The following is a 24,898-nucleotide window of genomic DNA, read 5'->3' as shown; positions in this document are numbered from 1 at the left end:
TTTCCAGTTTTATTCCTTTCATGTCTTTGAAGGAAACTGTGAAAATTAAATGCTTTCCACATTCCTTACATTCATAGGATTTCTCCTCGATATGTGATCTTTCATGTATTTGATGGAAAGTGGAACGACTGAAGTCTTTTCCACAATTTTACAATCATAGGGCTTTTCTCTATGAACAGCTTTTTTATATGCTCAAAGGAAACTGAAAAAAGTGAATGCTTTACCACATTTCTTACATGCATAGAGTTTTTCACCAGTGTGTCTTTATATGTTCTTGCAACTTAGCAAGACAATGAAATGCTTCCCCACATTTCTTACATTCACATGGCTTCTCTCCAGTATGAGTTCTTTCATGGTAATGAAGGTTACTAGAACAGCTGAAGGTTTTACTAAATTTCTTATATTCATGAGGTTTCTCTCCAGTATAAGTTTTTTCATAGTAAAGAAGGCTACTGGAGTGACTGAAGAGTTTACCACATTCCTCACATTTATACAGTCTCACTCCAGTATGAGTTCTTTCATTGTCTTAAGGGGAACTGGAATATCTGAAGGCTTTACCACATTTCTTAAATTTACTGGGATTTTCTCCAGAGTGAATGCTTCAGTGTCTTTTAAGAGTACAGGAAAATCTGAATGCTTTTCCACACATTTCTTTCATTCATAGGGTTTCTTTCCACTGTGAGTTCTTTCATGTAAGAGAAAGGAATTGGAAAGACTAAAGGCTTTACCACATTGTTTACATTTATCGGATTTCTCTCTCATGTGACTTCCCTGAAGTATTTGAAGTGAACTGTGAAAATCAAAGACTACCATGTCTCTTTGAACACTTGTAAGATAAATGAAGGCATTCCAACGTTGATTATCATTATATGGTGTCTTTACACGTTACTAATAGTCATATGATTTGCCTCTAGTGTGAGATATAATGTGCTTTAAATTTTTCCAAGAATTCTTTACTGATCTTCAATGTTGACATTCCCCTTTGTTTCCTATAGAAGCCAGGATTATGATGATTTCCTGCATCACATCTCTGTAGAAATTCTGAGAAGGATCCAGCAAAGCCCACTTCTGTTGGGTGAAGGTCACAGCCACATCTTCAAAGGCAACTAAGTCCATATTCCAACTTCCTGGGTGTCTTGGCATCCTCGCCATGCATCTCCCAGTACCTGCAGGTCACAGAGTGATAAAGGCTGTGGCAGAACTCCCTGGGCCTCCTATAGTGAATAAGAAGGAGCAGTGAAGACTGACTGAGCAATGGACACCTGGGCATGAAAGACCTGAGTAGATTTATTTCTTGAAATGTGAGTTTAATATTGTACTAGGCTCAGCTAGTTTTTATGAATGAAAGATGCTAGTTTTTTTATTCTTCTAATTTCTTAATTTCAAAAAATAAATGAGCCCAAAGGAGAGGATACAGAGCTTCTACTTCAACTAGTTCACAGGCTAGTAGAAAATTATTAAGTCAATATGTTATAAATTATTTTTGTAAATGATATAAGAACCCTAAGGGCTTCTAGAAAATTAGAATGTTTATTTGTTTTAAAAATTATTTGCTATTACAGAAAAGATTGGGAAGTCAAGTAATGGAAAGAGGAAGAAAAGAATGCCAAAAGTAGTGGAAATTGAGCCTGTTCTTTTTTTGATGCTTTGATGCTTTTACTCATTCATTGATTTAATCATTTGTGTATCAGTCCATCCATCTGACTAACCTAAGCAGAAAATGAATTTATTTGCAGAAAACCATGCAGTTCATCGAATCAAAGTCCTGAACACAGAAAACAAGGCAGGAAGACATCACCGAGCACGGTCAGGTAGGTTTACCCAAGCTTGTTCATGGTCTTTTTATAACTATGATTGCCAATCATAGTATCCATAAACTCCTAAGAGCACAGATGCCACTGTGAATAAGCTTTGTCTACTATGCTTTGTTTTCTCCCATGTGGATTTATAGTCGAGTAGGAATGTTCCGTTGGCCAATCCTAGATCTCATGCTTATCCTCTAACTTCCAGATGTCAGAAAATGAGCATTTCTAGCCTCAAATGATTTCTGTAATCTTTGACTATTACAAAGACTCATGTACTAGAGGTTTCAGTAAAAGCCAGGATACTATGTGGTTACTGGAGTATTAAAAAATAACATATTTTAACTATGGCCAGTCATTTTTTCAGACTCTGTATTGAATGCTCAAGACATAATAATAAATTTTTTTTCCTCCTTGAAAGAATCTCAGACTATGATAATTAAAGATCTGAAAAATTAGTCATTTATATTATTTTATTACACAGGACATAGCCACTAGACCAGCTGCAGGCACCACTGGGAGACAGGCTAGTTGGTAACGGAAAGCTTCCTGGAGCACTTAAACTTAGGAAGGATTAACAGAAGTTAGCCAATGATGAAAATGTTGAAGACATATGATCTGTGCTAAGGGGTGAGCATGATTGAAGTTTTAGGGGAAGCAGAAAAATTATCTCATTCTGGTAAGTTTAAGATGTTCAGAGCAAATAGTTTTGTAGACAGTAACATGCATTTTTCCTGGAGAGGTACCATACCATGAACAGTGCAGTATGCCATACTAAGATGTTTAGACATTATCTTGAGGGAATGGGAGGAGGAGGACAGAGGGTGGCTTTGAGGGATTTTAATCAGGACAGGGAAGTAATTTTATTTGGTCTTTGGAAAAAAATACTCTGGGTTATTCTAAATATTATGAATTTAAAGCTGGGGGAAGGGGACAAGTTCGGAGGGTGTTCTAGGGAAAAGTCCTTGGAGATGGAAATAAATATGCTGGGTATATTACTTACCTAGAAACTTGAACATTCTCTTGTTGAAAAACTAAAAATATTTTTTTCTTAGTATAATTGAATGCAAAGTTAAGGCACTCTAGGGGATATTTAATCTGGGTTTCATTTCTTATTTCTCAAATTCCCTATCAGATTAGTTTAGTGGAAACATTACTGTTTTCCTTTACCAATTGTGAGTAGCTTTCTGTTCTGCAATTAGTGAAATTTACCAGCATGATTGTAGCTGGCCCATATACAATATTATCTGGCACTGTTTCAGAGCACAAGACCTTATATTAGAGAACAGTGCACTCTCATTTAGTCCTGATCAATTTTGAAAGCTTCAAAAATATTTGCTCCTCCTCGCTTCTCAGCTTCATTAATGAAAATACAACCATTAAGCCAGAAAATTCTCTAAATTCTATATTTAATAAACAGCTCTAATGATAATAATTTCAGTTTTCAAACTTGGTATTTTATGCTACAATTTTGGTATCTGTATTATCCAACTTTAACCACCAATTATTTGAGAAATCTTCTAATATACATTTAGCATTGCATAATAACCTGCAGGAATATTATTAGAAAACAAAGTGCTCGTCATTTTTTTACTGTTAAATGCTAGTTAAATGGATAACACAATTATGAAGCCCTTCGAGGAAGGCATAGTTAAGAACATTGCAGTAACTGATAAATCCAAATGTTCCCTGAACCATTCCTTATATCAATAACCCACACTTTTATTTCATTCTTCTATGCATGAGAACTTTAAAGACAGAGGAAAAATTTCCAAAGTCATTCTGAATTGCTCTTTATTCAAATTATACATAAAGATTTGCTGACATGGTATGTTCTATGATGAGCAGGCCCCTGCAAATCTACCTTCAAAGGCCAAGAGAACTGAGAGACCAAAGAAATAGGGTCTGTGGAACAAATGCCATTATCTTCGGTGGCTGTGAGACAAGATGGTGGATCCTGACACCATTACCCCTAAGACCCAAGGCTTACACAACATAGGGAATCAACATATAAGACAACTGAATTCATCCCCTCAGGGAGAGGCAAGAGTGCTATGTGCATTCACCTAAAGTCAGGATTTATGGTCAAGATGGTTTTGACCTAAGGGAAGGACTTATGGTAACAGTGTATAAAGTAGAAATCCTAGAGGCATTTCCAGAACAGGGGTTAATCAAAAGTCAACATAGTGGATTAGCACCCAAAATGGAGTTGCTTTATTTTTATTGAGCATTCTGGATTATAGGCCCAAAGCATTTCATTTCCTCTTCAGAATTCATGGATTTTCAAAGTTGTATCACAATAATCTAGCCTAAAACTTGAGATAGGACAGATGGCAGCCAGGATTCAGAGGAGGAGTGGTAGCAGAAGGAAAATTCAGATAGTGACTCTATAATGGTGAAGACTCAAATCATTCCATGCTACCAGAAATTCTCACAGTACCTTTCTGTCAAAGATGACCCCTTCTCAAAAAGTTATCATGTGTCACAAGAGACTCTTAACTACAGGCCAAAAGAGTTTTTTGAAAGCAGGCCCCTAATGGCTTACTCAATTTGCTAACGTTGTTATTCGTATTTGTTTCACATCAAGCTGTATAAATAATATTTATAAATTTAAGTCTCAGGACCTGATGTATGGGTGTATCTGCCTGAGACTACTAGAATATTGCCTTTACATTTTTAGTCAATGGTTTTTATTACCACCAAGTGTGACCCTGATTTTTTTTTTCTTTGAGATGGAGTCTTGCTCTTGTCGCCCAGGCTGCAGTGCAGTGGCGCGATCTTGGCTCACTGCAACCTCTGCCTCACGGGTTTGAGCAATTCTCCTGCCTTAACCTCCTGAGTAGCTGGGATTACAGGTGCCCACCAGCACACCTGGCTAATTTTTGTACTTTTAGTAGAGATGAGGTTTTGCCATGTTGGCCAGGCTGGTCTCGAACTCTTGACCTCAGGTGATCCACCTGCCTCAGCCTCCCAAAGTGCTGGGATTACAGGTGTGAGCCACTGAGCCTGGCCAGCCCTGATTTTTTATAGATGTAGATCAGTTCAGCAATTCATATCCTCAAAAGAAAATCTTCTTATAAATTTCTGATACATAAAGATGTGCATCTATGTGTATGTTCACAAACATACATACAGTTTGTAGCCCCAGCTGCTGAGAAGTCTTGATGCAATGATGCCCAGAGAACAACAAACTCACTAGCTTTCCAATCTTGGTGTCTAAAACCTAGAATACTTGGTGTCTAGAGGAGGTTTAAGAACCTCCTCAACCCATGAGAGGAATTTTTGGAGAAATGAGTGCTTCAAATGCTGTGTCTGAGAAAATATAAGATGAACTAGGAACATGTTGAAAGTGGTTCCAGAAAGTAAAGAAGTGCTTAAAAAATTACATGGTCAACTTGAATGGATACAAAAGCAAACCTGAAAGAGTTCCCAGTGGCCAAAGCTGGGATACTCTGGGCAGCAGAATAAGTAATGACAGTATTGGATTATAACTCAGAATAGAGAATTATCCATGAGTTTGTACAGAGCATCTATATCTGTATCATCTGTATCATCTATATCTGTATCTTAAATAAATACATACATGGGGGAAAAAGATAGCTCTCCTTTACTGAAGAATTTCAATTAACAAATGTAAATCAGAATAGACTTGCCTCATCTTTTCTAACACTTAGGATCTCTATATCTTTCCTAGCACCCACCTAATACTCATCTGTACTAGTATCCACCAAATATTTTGGGATGCTTACACATCTCCCAAGCAGCTCCTCTAGCTCCCAATGTTTTCTCCTTTGAAAATGTTTTATGTTTTTCCTCCTACACAGATTAGGTTTCTAGAACTACTTCCCTTAGTTATCTCAGCTTCTCAGGAAAACCAATAGTTCTTCCCACTGTTACCGAGTGATTCTTCTTACTTTCATTCCATATCTCAAAGTTTACTCTTGGTTTTACTTGTTATATTAAAACACTCTTTAAACTACCCATATTCTGGCACTGTACACTTCCAAGAGAAGAGATTACAGGAACAAAAACAACCCCGACTCTGGGCAGATTAGGGAATGACAGATATTCTTCTGGATTCTTCTCTTAATTACATTTGATTGCCTCCCTCTTCCACCTCAAGCGCATACATAGGCTTTGTAAGGATGATCTCTATTGCTATGTCGTGAACTTTATGTGCATGAATGCATTACATTTCCCACCCTACCACGCAGACAATATTATCTTCATTTAAAAAATATAGAAACAGACACTCATAGAGGTTAAATTATTTTCCCAAGGCTGCTTGACTAACAAATAATTCAGTCGGAAATTGAATCCAATGGTGTTTTAAACTTTAAAGCTAATTCAGTTTCTTCAAATTGGGTTACAATTGTTGTATTCCTATTGTAATGCTTTATATCCATAAATGCCTGATTTTTTTTTGTCTGTGGAGTATATTCGGTCATGAAATTTGGTACTTTGGGTTTCTGCCCTATGGATAATAGGAAATGAGTCACTTTTCTTGTATCCCTGCATCTGCAGGACATGCACTCCTCAAAAGTTCATGTGACATCGAGTCCTTGTTTCCTGTGACTGTCACCTCTGCTTTCTGTCCCATAGGGCTTCCTGACTTAGTCAATATCCTTGGAGTTTTGAGAGAGATTTTCCTATTAGTTGATAAAACCAACTCTATACAGTCTTATTTTGTTTTCTTAAGATGAAAGAACAAAAGGAAGGACATAGTTCAGAACCAAAAAAAAAAGAAAAAAAGACTCTTGTCATTGGTTAAAGGAGAGGAGGGAGAGTCAGAGAGAATGTAAAGAAAGCAACAAAATTTGAGGCAGGGCAGGCATGCAGTCTCCTAAAATGAATGGGTGGACAAAGGGGATAGTTTCTGAGTCCAATTTTTAAGTCTGTGTTTTCATGAGAAAAGATGAACATTGTGTTTCCATCTTGGTTACCTTCTCCAATAACTTTCTCTCTCTCTCTCTCACACACACACACACACACACACACACACACACATATATTTTTTTCTGGGAGGGGGGTCTTTCATTTCTTTCAACTGTAGCTTTAAAAAATCAGTGAATTAGGACTGTCTAATTAAAAAGTGAAACCTATATTTGGCACCACATAAGACCATAAAATGGTTTCTCTAATTTTTTCTTTAGAATTTTCTTTAAAAATTTCAGTCACACTGATGTGTATATAGACTCTGGTAATTCTATGCTTAGTTTCCATTGAAAGTAGTTCTACAGGAAGAACTGATTCCGGAGTATCTAAAATCTCTGCTAACATTGATGCAAAGAGAAAATCCATCAAAATCACACTTCCTTTTTGATGGTTCAGGCATACTAGATAAACACAATTTCATCTAATACTCACTTTAATAAGTAAATCCAGGGCATAAAGGACGGGGGGAACAAAAGAATGGAAACATTCCTGAATTGTAATTGATGGGTAGGTCAACGTATAGTATGATCAGACATTAGTTTAAAAAATTGAAATGAATTCAAACAGAGTTTACCCTTTTTATCTAATTGCAGTATTTCAGAGAAAGTACATCAAGTTCGGATTATTGCCTTGGGCTGAAAACCCATATTCTTTATTTTTTACCTATCTTTAATATTGGAAACAATAATTTTCCCATATGACTCAGTTTTTTCAACATATATGTCAATGCACGTAACCGAAGATTTCATTTGTTAGTCATGAGTGAAAAGGAGGCATAAGATCCCACATCATCTCATCATGTTTTCCATAGGAGTTTTCTAAGTAGCAAGATTTATTGATCAAGTAGATTTTCTGATTACCAAACTTGCCAGTGGTATGTTTTTTTTTCCCAATCCAAGTAAATAAACCCTTCAGAAATTATTCTGAATCAAATTATTTGGTATCTGGACTGAGAAAGCTGAGGAAAAATATGCAGTAACTATTTTGTGTTTATTTTGCATCACACATTGTAAAGTGCTAAGAGAAGAGCAAATGCTTTAATTAAAAAGAACAATTTTCTTAGGAAAAACAATCCCTATGTTTGCTAACTGAATCTAATGTGTTGCATAGCCAAACTGGGGCTTTAATATATGCCATCTTTTTAAACGTCAAATCAACCAGCAGTAGTTGTGACTGCATATTTATTCAGTGTAATTGATAGAAATGTTTAATTAAGTATTATGAAGGGTAATTCTCTAGCTTTCTCTATCAGACAAATTGAAACCACCACCAGCTTCTGAGATTATTCTTGTATAATTAAATAAAAACACCCAAAGAACAGAAAAGCAACACTGCCGGAGTTCGAGATGGCTTTGAAACACTTTTGTTTGTAAAAACCCTGCATAAAAATTTCCCCAGTTGTTTTTTCTAATCTCTCTGTCTCCTTCCCTCCTTTCTCTCCTCTTTTGTCTTGCATCTATAATGTAAAATGATTATAGGGCAAAAAATTGAGGACAAGATGGACCTGTCATTAGTTTGTGGACTAGTTGTAAGGGATTGTCTAATAATTAATGCAGATAATAAATATTACGGAGAAGAAGAAAATAAATTGCAATTTCAAATTGAAGGGGAGATTTTTACTTATTCTTTAGAACCCCATTTGAAATTATTCAAATTTAAAAATTTTTCCTGATTAAACAAATATACTTTCTTGTTATATTTTAAACTGTCTTCCTTGCCTGAAAGAGAGTTATATATATATATATATATATATTTATAAAATATAACATATATATAATATATAATTTAGTAATCAAACTTTAAATAGATCCCCTATCACAGTGTGTGTTAACCATAAGTCAAAGCCATATTATTCCAAGGTTAACTATTCATTTCTGCACTTGTGTATTTTAGCCACAAGCATTAAATGGTAAAGGTATGATCCCTTTGAAAAATTATTTTTTTTCAACAAAGTGTCTTACACAAGTGATTAAATATCAAATAAGACTAAATGACATAGTTAAAACAGCTGTCCCCTGCTCCATCCTTCACTGGCCTTCTGCCCCCACATCATTCTCCAGAAAAACTATTTTAAAGTATTCTAGCTGTTTTATCTGAGATTTACCTCCATGTCTTTAAATAACAAGATTATCCTGCATATTTCTTGGTTGAATGGCATAGCTATACCAAGGATGGCAATTTGGAAAGTTTTCTATCATGCACATGTATTTGGCCTATTTTTAGAAAATGATAACTAGGTTTCCTTGGGTGATCTGAAAAATTAATTTATACCTCAGCCTTTTTGAGTAGAGATGTAATATAGTTTTACCACTGAACAGACAACCAATCTTTTCTAGGTGTCAATTTAATTTATAGAAATTATTTGTGCCAAGTAGAAAATTAATGATGTCAGAAGGGCAAATCCTTTACCTTTATTATGTTTGCTCTGTGAAAAACAATAGTGACATGCCAGGAGCTCCTATTTTGCTAAGCAAAGACGCATCTTGAATGTGAATGCTGCTCTCTAGCCAAACTCATATATCCTTACGTGACTGAATCCTATGATGGTATACACCACGGAAATGAACTCCTATTTTATGTGGCATCAAGGCTGAATCCCTTCATTGGGTCTTGCTCTCCATCCTCAACCCATGAGATTCCACTGATCCCAATGATGGATGTGCTGATTAAGTTTATTTTTCTTACATCCCCTAAATAATGCTTGTTTCATCTTTATGGTTTTTTAAATGTGCTTCCTAAACTGTGTTTCATTGTATGTTAGTTCCATAACGTGTTGGCTAGAATTCCATGGTCAAATATATTTGAGAAATACTATAACATATTCCTCTCTAGGAGATTCACAATATGCAATAGCATACTGAAGGCTCTGAAAATTCCTACAGTGTTAAAAAAGGAAGTAAAATAAAAAAGTCTTTTACTCAATTTAAACCAGACTTTCCCCAGCTTGTTTGAGACAGAACACTTGTGCTTTGTAGTACACTTATTAACGGCCTGCAAAATAATGATGAGCAGGAAACTGGTTCTGGGAACATTGTTTTATGCTATTCCTTTATCTGTAATGTTCACTAAATTTTTTTTTCACCACTTTCTTTTAAAATGCCAATCATCCTACAAAAATTGCATTCTGTTTCTATGGAAAGGTGCATTGCATTTGAGTAAGTAGGGAAAGGTGAAGGGCTTTGAGAGTAGGGGAATAACCAAATACGACCACGTTATTCATCACACATTGTCAGTATCTTAGCTTCTTTTATCAACTATATTCTAAGATTCTTGAGAGCAAGGATTGTTTTTTTTTTTTTTTTAAAAATACTTCAAACCAGACTCAGTACAACTTTCCCAATTATCCTGAATACCAGGTGTAATTCCAGCAGTCACACCTCAAAAAGACATAATGCCAATTAAAAAACATCTAGTGAAGGATTGAGGACAAGGAGTTACTAGATGAAGTTAGAGTTAGAAACATTAGTCTAAAGGGAAAATCGACTTTTTGTCTAAATCTGGTAATATCAGTCACTCCAAGGAGATCTTATGTGTGATTTGAGCACAGTAAGTATAGGAAAAAATGAAAGGAAAACACGACAGAATCACTAGCAGATGGGTGAAGCAGAAAACATAAATGAACATAAAGAGATTTTAGATAGGTTTAGAAATAGCATAATGCCTCTTAGGAGAAGCTTAGAATACACTCTTATTTTTTGTTTGTTAAAGAAGAGAACAAGTTTCTTCTATGGGGTAAAAGGACTTCCTAGAATGACAATTTTCCTAACATGTTTCAGACGACTATCGTTTATTGGCTGTGCAACCTTATGCAATTACTTAACTTCTCTGTGCTACAGTTTCTTCATCTGTAGAAAGGAGAATTATAATTGTGCTGATGTCATGGAATGTTATAAAGATTAAGCAGCTCCTGTCTCTTAGAAGGGCATAGTAGATATTTTTCTTATGATTTCTTCTCTATTCCCCATGGTGACTGATAATGATAGTATTAGTGACTATTATTTGGTGAGTTGTTAACATAAATTGTATTACTCACTTACATTATCTATTTAGTTTTCACAACATGGGTAAGTAAGTATTATCTTCTCCATTTTACAGATATAGAAAGAGAAGCTTAGTTGGGTTAAGAAATTTCTCCAAGTCCAGGCAGCTAGTGAATCAAGGTTTGAATCCAGAGTTTAATTCTGAAACCTCTGATTAGCAATCAGGACATGCTCTTCTTTGATTTGCAGCTTCTCATCAGTGGGCTGGGAATGAGTTTCAGGGGTGCTAGGCGTGTTTCAGTTTGTTTCTTTTAGTCCTAGGAGGGAACTTTACTTCAATGCAGGAGTGTTACAACGTGAGACACTTAGAAAGGAGAATGGCTGGTCCTCGAAAAAGGCTAGTGAACTGAAGAAAAACACAACTTTGTTTGAAAGATTTTGATCGGGAAGACTTTTGCATTCCCTTCTCCTGACAGTAGCCACCATTTACTCCAGACTTCAACCCTGCAAAGCAGCCCGTGCATTTTTATGTCTTGACAGATGTTTTTCCTCCATCACAAATGCCCCTCTATATGAGATTCTTTTCTACCTGTCTGGAAACTACTCCTGCTCACGAGGCAGAGTGGGATTTGTGAAATAAGTATTTCACTTAATAGTGACTCTGTTAGACCTGAAGGGTCACTCCCAAGTTCATTTATGCTCCCACACATAGTTTGCACAACTGGATTGTGATTCTTACTACTTTGGCTAAAACTGTCCCTGTGATGGTAAGGTGTGCTACAATGCAGACTTTTGAGAGTGCAGGAAGGACCTTTGCCTGATTAGTTTTGCCTCCATTGCCTAACATATGGTGTAACATCGTAATCACTCAGTCAGTGTCTTGCATTAATGCAACAAAATCTTCAACATATTCAAATTGTTGTCCTTAGTGTAAAATCATTCCCTTGGGTTGTGAAGATGGAACATGGGTTTGGACTTCACCTACAGTACTTTGGTTTGCAACTTCTCTTTTGATGATGGCATTGTGTTTTTGACAGAAGAAAACTGTGAAAAACTTTTTTAAAGCATGAGAGCTAGGAATTAATCAATCTTGTGTATCTGGATCTAGATCTAGGTCTAAATTTTCTTGAGACAATTTTTTAAAAATTGATAACTTGATTTTGTTAATGTTGCTCATATATAGCAAAAAAAAAGAATACAAATGCAAGTGATCTGCAAATGATTTGACAACTTTTCAGCACTATAGAGATTGTATTATTGAAATTCTTCACATTCCAATGGCATCTTACTCAGGCATGGTAAGAAAAACTTACCTAGACGTTAGCTGCAGCAGGTCTGATTAGGGGAGAATGATTTTTTTTACATATTCCAAGACGTCTTAAAATATACAAGGTTATTTATCCAGGAAATGATTGTCTGTGAGTGGGATTCTATTTAATGATTTTGATTTATAATCACTTGAACTTATATAAAAGAGAAGACTATTCCAAGGATACCAAGGTGTCATGAATATGATTTAAAGATTTTTGAACTTAAAAAGTTTTCATTCCAGTAAAAGAATTGTAATCTTGAACTGTCCTGTGGCCTGGTGATATATTTTATCTATGTCTTTGTTATCATTAGCCTTCCTTAAAATGTTTTTCTAAATTATTATAACTCCTGTAATTTTAATATTCTTATCAGTCAGTGGTGCCACACAAAAAGTAGCCAAGCAAAAGGTTAAACTTGCAGCTTCACCATTCGGATGTCTCACTGTATTTACAGGAAGCTTAAAAAAATACAGGTTCTGAGATCTGGCAGATTCAAGGGTAGTTTCTTTCCTCTTTATTTTTTCCTCTACTAATTTAACTTGCCCATGAATTATAGCTATTTATTAATTGAGTAAATTTCCCATTATTGATATATTAGTCATTTTAATGAAATTTATTCGTTGTATGAGACACTTTGATCATAATTCCTGTCACCGTGGTAACCAGTTATTGGTATTAATAGTGCCAGAATCATAGATTTTATGCCCAGAATTGACCCCTTAATATTACACTATCTTAGGCTTTGAAGTACACCCAGGCCAATGCTTCCTATGTGCGTGTTTCACAGAAACCACAAAAGGTATCAAAATGAATTTATTAAATTGATCCTTAGCATTTGCGGTTGAGAGGGCATACCACCCCAGACTTCTCAAAGTGTGGTCTGTGGACCTCTGCTTATGAATCCATCCATGAAATTCTGTTTAAAAGGCAAACTTGGGGACCATAAAGCTGACCTACTGAATTAGATCCTCCAGGAGTCCTAGAAACCGCACATGGTACTAGCAAACCAAGTATAGTCTGCTCTCTGTGGGAGATTAAAAACTAATAGTATCTTCACTTATGGAGGTCAACAGATCATCATTAAATCTATTAGTGACTAAATAGATGATTATTTAATGCTTTATTCAAATCCCAATGGTTTCTTACTCATTCACAGAATAGAGACTTTCCTGGACTTTTATTTTGTATTGTGGTTGAAAAATACATACATGACATCTACCCTCTTAACAATGTTTTAAGTGTATAGTACAGTATTGTTAACTATAAGCACAGTGCTGTATGGTAGATTTCAGGAACTTTTTCATTTTGCATGACCAAAAACCGTACCTATTGAACAGCAACTTTCCATTTGCCCTTCTAGACTTTCTTTCATTCGGTGGAGCATTTGTGATTGAAAAAGAGGAATTCTAGTCATTCAATGGGCACAGTGTCACAAATTCAAATTGTCCTTTCAATTCAATGGTCTTAGGCATAAATAGGCATGTTTGTACTTGTACTTTCCTTGGATCTATTGCTTTTTCACCAATATTATCCAATTGGAAGTTGTGTTTTATGTGGAATAAATCAGAATAAATGACAGAATGTAAAATTTAGTCTAGGAATTAGAAGAGAAACACGTGAGTTGTAAGTTTTTTTTTTTCTATTACATAGCAGAGTAGACAAGTGATAGAGAAAAAGTTTAACACGTAATAGCATCTGATGTTTACATATAGCTTCATCTTTTACTGAGGTCACATTTTCATTGCTTCTTTACACTGGGTAGATGAATGGTTATAATCCCTTTGAGGACAATGTCTACGGTTCATATCAGCTACACATAATTCACTTCATTTCTGTTCAGCCTTTTACAAATGTTACAAATGACATAGCAACAAACAAATATGGAATGATGATTTGTTAAGCATATTCAAGGTACTGCTAGTAAATGAGTAGGTAAAAATAATCTTTACACTGAAGAAACAACAGTATTGAAAGAGATGATGCTTGCTGAGTTATTTCATTTCTTCGGGTAAAATTAGGATCCAGACTCAAGTTTTTCTGAAACCAAAACAAATCTACACTTAGGGGTTGTGTCTTTTGGAAGGAGATGGAGATAGAGATGTAGAGAGAGAGGAAGAGAAAGAACGGGAAGAAAAGAGAGACGGCATCCATTAAGCAGTTCTTTCTGGGACTGAAGTTCAGATACTTTAAAAGGGACATATTGACCTTTCCCTCCTTTTTTCATGCAGATGAGAGCAGGAGGGCAATGAATGAATTATAAATCCAACAAGTATACAGTACGAACATAGATTTTATGAACCTTTTGAAATTGGAGACTTGGGGGGTCATTGCTTTGTCACTTTTCAGTCACGTAGAATAATCTGCTCTTTTCATTTTAATTTCTTTGGAATCCTCAGCTTTAGACAAATGTATGGAGGATTTTGCTAAATTATAAGGGCAGCTCATTTTAAAGGTTAAAGGATGCAATGCAATTAGCCTCTAAATTCAGACCTGATTATTGAAGTCAGATTATCCTTTGGTTTAGAACAATGTAACCAGACATTTTAATGCACAAATGTGTCCACTAGTGGACAATTAGAGTTGTCAGTTTAAGTAGTCAATTGAAGAGACAGGTTAAACTGAAATTGGCAGTGTCTCTGTGACCTTGTGCTTAGAAACATTTCTCTGGAAATAAAATCGTGAGGTTTGAATTGGTGAGGGAAGTAGCAGAGTCTAATCATGGCTAAAGTACCAATGTCTACACTCTTTTCATATATATCACAAACAACTGACCCATGAAAGGACAGATACTGGATGGATATTCTAAAAAGGCAGCAGTAATTGGTACTCAGGTAACCAAGAGGATCAAGCAATTTTTGTAGCCTATAATATGTTTTTGAAATAGAGTTCTGATTGGGGAGAAAGAAGGGTAAAAGAAAACACTGTTTTCTTTACCTTTACCTCTCTCTTATTTTATGTGCAGGCACATGAAATTTGCAAGAATTCTGGTTCTCACATGAGCGTGCAAATAACATCTTCTTACGTGATGGCTAATTAGTCATTTTTAATGATCTTTATTCACTCTGAGACACTTTGTCCAAAGTGCCTGCCACTATGGCAACCAGTTATTTAGAAAGCACATTAGGCTAAAAACAAACATTTGTATGGGGGAGAAACTGCTTTTTCCGTTTAAATTTGTATTTAATTGAGTGAGTGATAATTCGAGGTGAAATGAAAGATAATTAACCCATACTATCAAGAGTTTCTCAGAGTAAAAACCTGAGCGAAGCATTCCTAGTCCAATCGCAGCCTGCAAATAGCAGCTAGGGACATGTGAATTCTAAGACAAGGAAGAGAACAAAGGCAAGGACTTTAAATGGGTGTGGCCAGCTAATTTTGGGAAGAAAAGAACATCAATACTTCCGTCTAGATTCAGTGCTGAACACTGGCTGTAATATATTCTCTTATTCTTGAGTCAGAATTATTCTTAGTAATTAGATGTCATGATATCATTTAATTTTACACTTCGGCTTGTCTGTAAGGAATTTTGTAGGTTTTGAAGAAAGGCAAACATAAAAATGGTTATAAAGGAACAATTGTTAAAAATGAGTAGATTCATTAATTATACTATAAATAGTTGCCACACTAATGCGTGAATTTAGTCTCCTTTCCCTTTTCATAAAATATTTTACTTTGCTCCTTTGCAACCTTTTTTCTGTAACAACTCTTTGCAGAGTATTTCTATTGCCACATATAAAGTTAAGTCCAAAAGAATATTAATGAAGTTAGACTAGATAAAAGCAACTGCTAGCCAGTAACTAATTAAGACTTTGCCTTAATTAAAATGTATAGTATATAGTATCATTTTATCGCTAAACTTGTGAGTATGGGTTAGGTGACATTTTCACTTATTTCTGTCCTCTGCTTTCCCTCCTACATGAGAGCCTAGTAAATGTTTAGTAAGTTGCAAGATATTATTTACTTCAGTTCTTATTTGAAATTAATTTATAGACTAACAACTCAATATGATGAGATGAATGCTATTTTTTTCCATAAATTATTTACTTACCTATAAGGAGATCAGAAATCTATCAGAGGAGAAAATTGACTACCCTTAACCATTTCTCATGACTTAGTCTGTACATGTTAGGTATCATTTTGTCAAAAGATGCAGTTGCATGAAATGAGAAAATAGATACATGAAGCCATGGACTACCAGTTTGTACACTGAGGTGTTCTGATGAAATGATATTGTTATGAAACTTTAACCATCTAGACAAGAAATTTTGAGTGGTTGACTATTACACTTCACTGAAATTGAGTCAGATGGACTTTTCTTTGTTGTTGTTGTTGTTGTTTTTAATTTTGTTGCTGGGGTCTCACATCAAATGTAAATTTTAATTACATTCTTTTGTGAGACTCCTGGGACAATGAATCATAATTCTGAGCAATAATTTTTATTGTATAACGCTAGAGATGTAAATAAATAATAAAGAGGAAGGAGGTAAATATGCTCTGAGCCCTGGACCAGAAATTCCCAAACTCTGTGTCAGCCACACATTCCAGAGGCATGGCTGACTCAATAAACAGTTTGTCTTTCTGAAATATATTCCGTGTTTCCAGTATATGCACATCTCTAATGGATAATGAATTATATATTCATTTGTAAGTGCTACATGTGGTCATGGCATTTTCTTTTTTTTAGAAAACCTAGTTAAAAGTAAACTACTATAACATAGTGAGAAGAACAGGTAGTGGTATTTTAAATTGATGATAAACTAATGTTTAGTGACTGTTAATTACACATTAGATACTTTTCTAAATACTTGTATTTTCTCATTTAAATTCTCGTTGACATTATGGCATAGGTAGTTTCACTTCCATTTTACAATTAGAGAAAATGAGGTAGAGAAATGAATTATCTAGTCCAAGTTCATATAGACAGGTATTGGTAGTTAAGGAGATGTTAAAAAAAATTTCTTCCTGCTAATCAATATCATGAAAATGGCCATATGGCCCAAGGTAATTTATAGATTCAATGCTGTCCCCATCAAGCTACCAATGACTTTCTTTACAGAATTGGAAAAAACTACTTTAAAGTTCATATGGAACCAAAAAAGAGCCCACATTGCCAAGACAATCCTAAGCCAAAAGAACAAAGCTGGAGGCATCACGCTACCTGACTTCACACTACGTTACAAGGCTACATTAACCAAAACAGCATGGTACTGGTACCAAAACAGATATATAGACCAATGGAACAGAACAGAGGCCTCAGAAATAATACCACGCATCTACAACCATCTGATCTTTGACAAACCTGACAAAAACAAGAAATGGGAAAAGGATTCCCTATTTAACAAATGGTTCTGGGAAAACTGGCTAGCCATATGTAGAAAGCTGAAACTAGATCCCTTCCTTAACACCTTATACAAAAATTAATTCAAGATGGATTAAAGACTTACATGTTAGACCTGAAACCATAAAAACCCTAGAAGAAAACCTAGGCAATACCATTCAGGACATAGGCATGGGCAAGGACTTCATGTCTAAAACACCAAAAGCAATGGCAACAAAAGCCAAAATTGACAAATGGGATCTCATTAAACTAAAGAGCTTCTGCACAGCAAAGGAAACTATCATCAGAGTGAACAGGCAACCTACAGAATGGGAGAAAATTTTTGCAACCTACTCATCTGACAAAGGGCTAATATCCAGAATCTACAAAGAACTCAAACACATTTACAAGAAAAAAACAACCCCATCAACAAGTGGGCAAAGGATATGAACAGACACTTCTCAAAAGAAGACATTTATGCAGCCAACAGACACATGAAAAAATGCTCATCATCACTGGTCATCAGAGAAATGCAAATCAAAGCCACAATGAGATACTATCTTACACCAGTTAGAATGGTGATCATTAAAAAGTCAGGAAACAACAGGTGCTGGAGAGGATGTGGAGAAATAGGCATGCTTTTACACTGTTGGTGGGAGTGTAAATTAGTTCAACCATTGTGGAAGTCAGTGTGGCGATCCCTCAAGGATCTGGTACTAGAAATACCATTTGACCCAGCAATCCCTTTACTGGGTATACACCCAAAGGATTATAAGTTATGCTACTATAAAGACACATGCACATGTATGTTTATTGTGGCACTATTCACAATAGCAAAGACTTGAAACCAACCTAAATGTCCATCAATGATAGACTGGATTAAGAAAATATGGCACATATACACCATGGAATACTAAAAGGATGAGTTCATGTCCTTTGCAAGGACATGGATGAAGCTGGAAACCATCATTCTCAGCAAACTATCGCAAAGACAAAAAACCAAACACCGCATGTTCTCACTCATAGATGGGAATTGAACAATGAGATCATTTGGACACAGGGCGGGGAACATCAGACACTGGGGCCTGTCAGCGGGTGGGGGTCTGGGGGAGGGATAGCATTAGGAGAAATACCTAATGTAAATGATGGATTGATGGGTGTAGCAAACCAACATGGCATATGTATACCTATGTATCAAACCTGCACATTGTGCACGTGTACCCTAGAACTTAAAGTATAATAATAATAATAAAAAATCCAACACTCAAAAGAAGAAATTTCCTACTTGAAAAATTTGGGACCCATTTCTCTAGATGACAGCATTAGTGAAAAAAAAAAATCCCTAGGAGACTTTGTTTTGGTCATTTGTCAGCTGCTAATGTTTGAGGAGATAGTAAATCTGGTGGGTAATAAGGAAAAATTGGTCTAAAGTTAGCTGTGGTTTATTCCAAGTTTGAGAGAGGTCTGTTTATTGGTCTGTGATAATCAGAAGATGTATGTCAATGGGCAGTATAGCTGTGTCACAGGGAGTGTGTCTGCTTAGTATTCCTTGAGAATAGCTGCTTTTAGCCTTTTTTGAGGTTTTCAGCACTGTGGCAGCCATAGTCCCTGGGGTCTCTGCAGAATCCAGGCGCTTGTTTGCCAGGTAGACCTGAAATAACTGTTATTTATTTACAGCCTCTGGCACTGTCTGAAACATTCTGCAACACAACTAGGTTAACAACTTCAAGTTAATGTAAACACTCCAAAAATGAAAGCACCAGTGCTGACCTGCAAATATGGCCAGGCAGAGAAGAGGAATGGGAAAAGGTGAAGGCACAGGCCACACACAGACTCCAGAGTCCCTGAGACCTTCTCTTAGGGATGGTTTGCAACAGATGGGCTGTTGGTGACTGTTGGATGCTATGAGGGTGTCCACTGTAGGCTTGTGGCTCTTACCATTTGGATATAGCAATTACAGGTGAAGGCAGTGGGACTAAGAGACAAAATTTTATGACAGAATATTCTACTGAAAATTTTGAGCCACTGCTTAAAATTCTGCACCTCATGCAATGTAAACACCAGTCCTTGCAAATGGCCTTCATCATCAGCTATCATCTGAGCTATACATTCTTTTATTGATTGATTGATTGAGCCAGGATCTCACTCTGTTACCCAGACTGGAGTGCAGTGGCATGATATTGGCTCACCCCAATCTCCGCCTCCCAGGCTCAAGCGATTCTCCTCCCTCAGCCTCTTGAGTTCCTGGGATTACAGGCATGAGTCACTACTGCCCAGATAATTTTTTTTTTGTATTTTTAGTAGAGACAGGGTTTCACCACTCTATTATTTTTATTTTATTTTTTTGAGACAGGGTCTTGCTCTGTCACCCAGGCTGAAGTGCAGTGGCATGATCATAGCTCACTGCAACTTTGAACTCCTAAGCTCATGCAATCCTTCTGCATCAGCCTTCTGAGTAGCTGGGACTACAGGCATACACCATCATGCCAGGCTAATTTTTTAAGTTTTTTGCAGATACCAGGTCTCCCTATGTTGTCCAGGCTGGTGTCCTCAAGCAGTCCTCCTGCCTCAGCCTGCCAAAATCCTAGGATTACAGGATTACAGGCATGAGCAACCATGTCTGGCTGACAATCCATTTTTTTCTTAGGCCATTTCAGCTACAGGACCACTTGATGTTCCTTGAACATGCCTAGCATGTTTTCACCTGGGTGCTTTACTTACTGTCCCCTTTGCCTGATATTGGCATGGCTCACTCCCTTATTTATTTCAGATGTTTGCTCAGATGTCACCTTGTCAAAGAAGTACTTCTAACCACCTGTTCCACTTATCTATTTCTGCATATGAAACTTTTCCCAAACACAGTAGCTTAAAATAACAACCATTTTTATTTTAGATCACAATTTGGGTTAGGGCTTCGCTAGGTGAATTTTTTTTTTTCTTTTTTTTTGAGACGGAGTCTCGCTGTGTCACCCAGGCTGGAGTGCAGTGGCGTGATCTCTGCTCACTGTAGCCTCTGCCTCAGGGGTTTTAGCGACTCTCCTGTCTCAGCCTCCTGAGTAGCTGGGATTACAAGCACATGCCACCATGCCTAATTTTTGTATTTTTTTTTTTTTTTGTATTTCACCATGTTGACCAGGCTGGTCTGAAACTCCTGACCTCAGGTGATCTGCCCATCTCATCCTCCCAAAGTGCTGGGATTACAGGCATGAGCCACCTTGACCAACCTAGGTGAATCTTCTATTGCAAGGCATCGGGCAGCAGGTACTTAGTGTTATTCAGTTGGTGGATGAGCTCCAAGGGAAGCACCACTCCCATGCCTGGCACCATAGCAGGGATGAACGGAAGGCTGGCCACAGCTTTGATTGTCTTACAGTGTATTCATTGTCTGTTGCAAACTACTCCCCCAAATGAGTAGCTTAGTATGACAAAAGTTATTATCTCACAGTTTCTGTTGGTCAAGAATCCAGGTCACTCAGCTAGATCCTCTGGCTCAGCAGCTCTCACAAGGCTGCAATCAAGGTGTTTGCTGAGGTTGCAGTCATCTCAAGTCTTGACTGGGAAAGGACCAACTTCCAAACTTACTCATGTTGCCGTCAGCAGGTCTTATGTCCTTGGTGGTTGTTGGCTGGAGACATTAGTTTCTTGTCACATGGGCCTCTCGATAGGTTTGCCCACAACATGGCATCTTGCATTCCCCAGAGTGAGGGATCTTAGGGAGAAGGAAAGAGAGAGAGAGAGGGACAGAGAGAGGCCAAGCAAGACAGAAAATACAGTTTTTTTGTAGCGTACGCTTGGAAGTGATATTCCAATACATTGGTGTTATTCTCTGCGTTAGAATAAAATCACTAGGTCCAGCCCATACTCAAGCAGAAGAGGCTACACAGTATATGAATATCAGAGAGTGCGGGTCATTGGGAGCCATTTTAGATGCTGCCTATCACAACCAACGTGTCTGTCTACACATGACATCTCCAGCTTGGTGCTCTCGGGGGTCCCAGGGAGAGTATTCCAGAACTTCCTTTAGCAGAAGCTGCAAGAATTCTTATGTTCTAACTTCAGAAGTCTCAGAACATCACTTTCACTGCATCCTACCAGTCAACTTAAAACTCACCAAGAGCAGCCAGATTCAAGGGGAAGGGAATCAGATTCAACCTGTCAATGTAAGGAGTGTCGAAGAGTTTGCCATCATCCTTCATTTACCACACTGTTCTACATAATATCATATGCCTCCCCCGAATACGCACCAATTGTTTCCCTTACATCACCTTTTTATTACAGCCCATATATTCTTAAAAATTTGTTTATATCTAACAACTAGAAAGCGAGTTCCCCGAAGTCAGAAAAATTGGCTCTTTTCTTTTCCTCCCCCGTTCTAATCCCCAGGATTTAGAGCAGTGCCTGACGCAGAATATGTTTTTAATAAATACTTAGTACAATTATTTGGGCTTTTGTCAGGCCTTTCATGATCTAGACCCTGTGGACTTTGCCAACCCTTTTCTCTAGGTCAATATTCTATGGCTCCATTGACCTTTTTTGTTGTCATTCTTCCTAAAACATGTGAAGTTTTTTCCTCATTTAAATTCTCACAGTGTTTGCCTCAGCTGTCCCAATTTTCACTTGATTTTGGAAGGACTGCATGCTTTTTATTACTCAGGTATAAGTTTAAATGGGACACCTCAGGAAGTGCTATATTAGGTGTCTGGCCATTTTCCATCTTTTCTCTAGTTTTATTTTCTTTGTAGCACTTTAACTAATAGTTTCTGGTATATCTGCCCCCTTTGTTTTTGTTTTTTTGCCCCACTGAAAAATAAATTCTGTGAATTTAGGGGCCTTGGCTGTCATATTGAAAGCTCTATCCTTTAGCACCCAAAACAGTGTCTGACTCATTGTAGGCCCTCAATCTGTTTTTGTTGAATGAAACAAATGTATTGATAATCAGCGCTTTAAAATTCTGGCTTTCTTAACATTTCTTTTTCTCATACAATTTAGTTAAAATCCAATGCCTATAAGTCTCCTTTTTGTCATCACCCCTCCCCCATTTATTGCTATAGTCATGAAATCACTGAATGTCATTACACCTCTTATATTAATGACAGTAACATATCTACTCAAGATGAGCTTAATGGCCTGGAAGTAATGGCAAGAGTATGCAAACCAGAGGGCTGCCAGTTGGCCAACAGGGCTGGTATATTATACAGAGAGCCTTATCCCCACAGCAATAAATAAGGTTCTGCACTTGCTTGTAGCCCCGTCATGTGAGTTAAGAATTAAAAGTCGGGAGAGTTTGAAGAAAACACCTGAAGACTAAAATCCTTTTAAAAGGTGTATATGTGAATTGGTGGAAGGTAAAATACAGAGAAACATTTAGTGTACATAGACTACAATTAGACCCTCCCAAATTTTCAAAAGATAGAGACATCTTCTTGATTTAAATTGTTCTAAGAAAACATTTTTGCTATTTTAAGTACGTAAGGGAAGAGAGGAGTGTTTCTAAGTTTTTATAGTTGATGACTTTGTGGTAGCACAAACAAAAAACTCCTTTGTATCTAACTTTTCTCAATCCCCACTTCAGGTGCTTTACTAATGGGAATGATTTCTATATGTTCCCTTGGTACCAAGAGGCACTATGCAAAGTAACGTTATGACACCAAGTTACTTGCTTGCTAAAAAATAAAATAAAATCCATGCCTTTGTTTCTCCCTTTTTATTCCTCAGCTACAAAGCCATTTTTGGGGGGAAGACAATACAGATATCAAAATATTATTCCTTCTGTCACCCCGAGGCATAGGAAAAAGTGATGACATCACCATCTTTGGAAAATTCTTGATTCCCTGGATAAACTTGTTCAAATGACTGTGGGGGGACTGGTCAGGTAAAGGAGATTCAGCAAAGTCTCATGTCTGTTAGTCACTGGGAATGTAGGAAACATGACCACTTTGACTTAGTTTTAGACAGTTATATCCCCTTTGATGGATCCAAATGCCTTTTTTAAGCATACCTCATTTCTAGTACCACCATTAGCCAGAAAACCATGAATGTTGAAAAATAACTGAGTCAGATCTAATTTTTCAAAAAAAGAAAAGATTAAATGATTGAAGAATCTAATGGATCAAAAGAAGATAGTTCATGAATTCCAGCCTCAGATCACTGGGTTCTGTCCAGCTGTCTCCTTTTTCCAGTTGGGATTGTAGAATATTTAATGAGAGAGCTGTCTGAACTAGGAGTTTGTCTAGTGCTACATCTTTACAATGACAAGTAATTATATATATATATATGTGTGTGTGTGTGTATGTATATATATATACATATGCATAATTCATATATATGTATTGATTTATATACATATTTAGAGAAAATCATGTATTTTATTAGCATAATAACCAATATCATAGGGTTTATTGAGTGATGAACATAGCCTTGAACCTTACTGATATGAATATGAAGTTGAACACGTCGGCAGTTCATAGAGGTAAAAATGTTTTGACTTAGGGTATATTTTAGTGGGTAAATAGTGTCAGAACTTATTGACTAGAGTTGCGTTTAGAAGGTAGCCCTGTGCTTTGTTAACAAGAGCTTTTTCATCCTTTTCAAGAAGGTAGTAAATCTTTCACTCTTCTGATCTTTCTCATTTCTAAATTCCAGTCTTCTGCCTAAATGTTCCTTCAAAGTCCGTGTGAAAGTGACAAATTGTAGGATGGCTCTTAGAAGGCACTAAGATTGTGGTAGAAAAATCACTGAACCAGGAGGTGAAAGTCTTTTTTTTTTTTTTTTTTTGGTATGTTTCCCAGCTTTATCTTTTGATGACTTTTGGCAGCTCATTTAAATAATCTTTTTTTCTTGCACATTAATACATTTTAAAAATTACTGTGAGGTTAAAAGTTATATATAATTCCACAGGAAAGTAGGTATTATTATTTTGTCCATGTGTGCTTATGTATGTGTAGTGTCTGCTTATAGATGCAGCTACAAGTGCTCTTGGAGACAGAAATAAGATGCTAAATTTAAAAATACCATCCTTTCCATAATGGAATTTACCATATAACTAACTGTTCCATATGACCCAGTGTTTTAAGTGCTATATTCAAGGTAAAAATAAAACCTTGAAGGGGAGATAGATCAATCCAGGCTGCTTGGAGGTAGTAAAAAATATTTTCTGAGTGGAGTTGGTAGTAAGGAATTATGTTCAGATTAAGGGGGGCAGTGTAAATAATGGAATAATAATGATATTTTACCAGATCATAAACTTGTTAAGGGTCCAAGGTGTAAGGTTGTATTTCAATGTCTGAAAAATAGTAGATGCTTTACAAATGGTTGGGAATGAATGAATGAGAGTGCAATTAAGGAACAATGAATATTTTGATGTATTTAGATAAAGCTGGAAAAGAATATGGGTATGATGTCGTGTCTTCTTAATAATCTAGGCTTCCTTTTCTTCCTCTCTTTTTGATGAAGATATTTTTATAATGCTTGTAATGGTGAACTGATAGTAATAATTCCCACAAACATTTGAAGCATTTTCTATTTTCTCCATTTCACAAGTCAGGGTAATAACAG

At 36.5% G+C, this 24,898-nt stretch overlaps 1 long non-coding RNA gene across 2 annotated transcripts in view; it reads left to right on the top strand.

The window, feature by feature from the left end:
- Nucleotides 1-1,058: 1,058 nt before the first annotated feature.
- Nucleotides 1,059-24,898, top strand: part of LOC129486050 (uncharacterized) — a 501,974-nt gene continuing 478,134 nt past the window's right edge. For both annotated transcript variants that reach the window (XR_008658839.2, XR_010121668.1), the window contains exons 1-2: nt 1,059-1,301; nt 1,737-1,811. This is a non-coding gene — a long non-coding RNA (uncharacterized lncRNA). The remainder of the gene's footprint in view (nt 1,302-1,736; nt 1,812-24,898) is intronic.

This window comes from Symphalangus syndactylus, chromosome 7 (genome assembly GCF_028878055.3).
Source record: "Symphalangus syndactylus isolate Jambi chromosome 7, NHGRI_mSymSyn1-v2.1_pri, whole genome shotgun sequence".
NCBI lineage: Eukaryota > Metazoa > Chordata > Mammalia > Primates > Hylobatidae > Symphalangus > Symphalangus syndactylus.
Note: the sequence above shows the minus strand (reverse complement) of the source record. Positions and strands in the feature narration are given on the sequence as shown.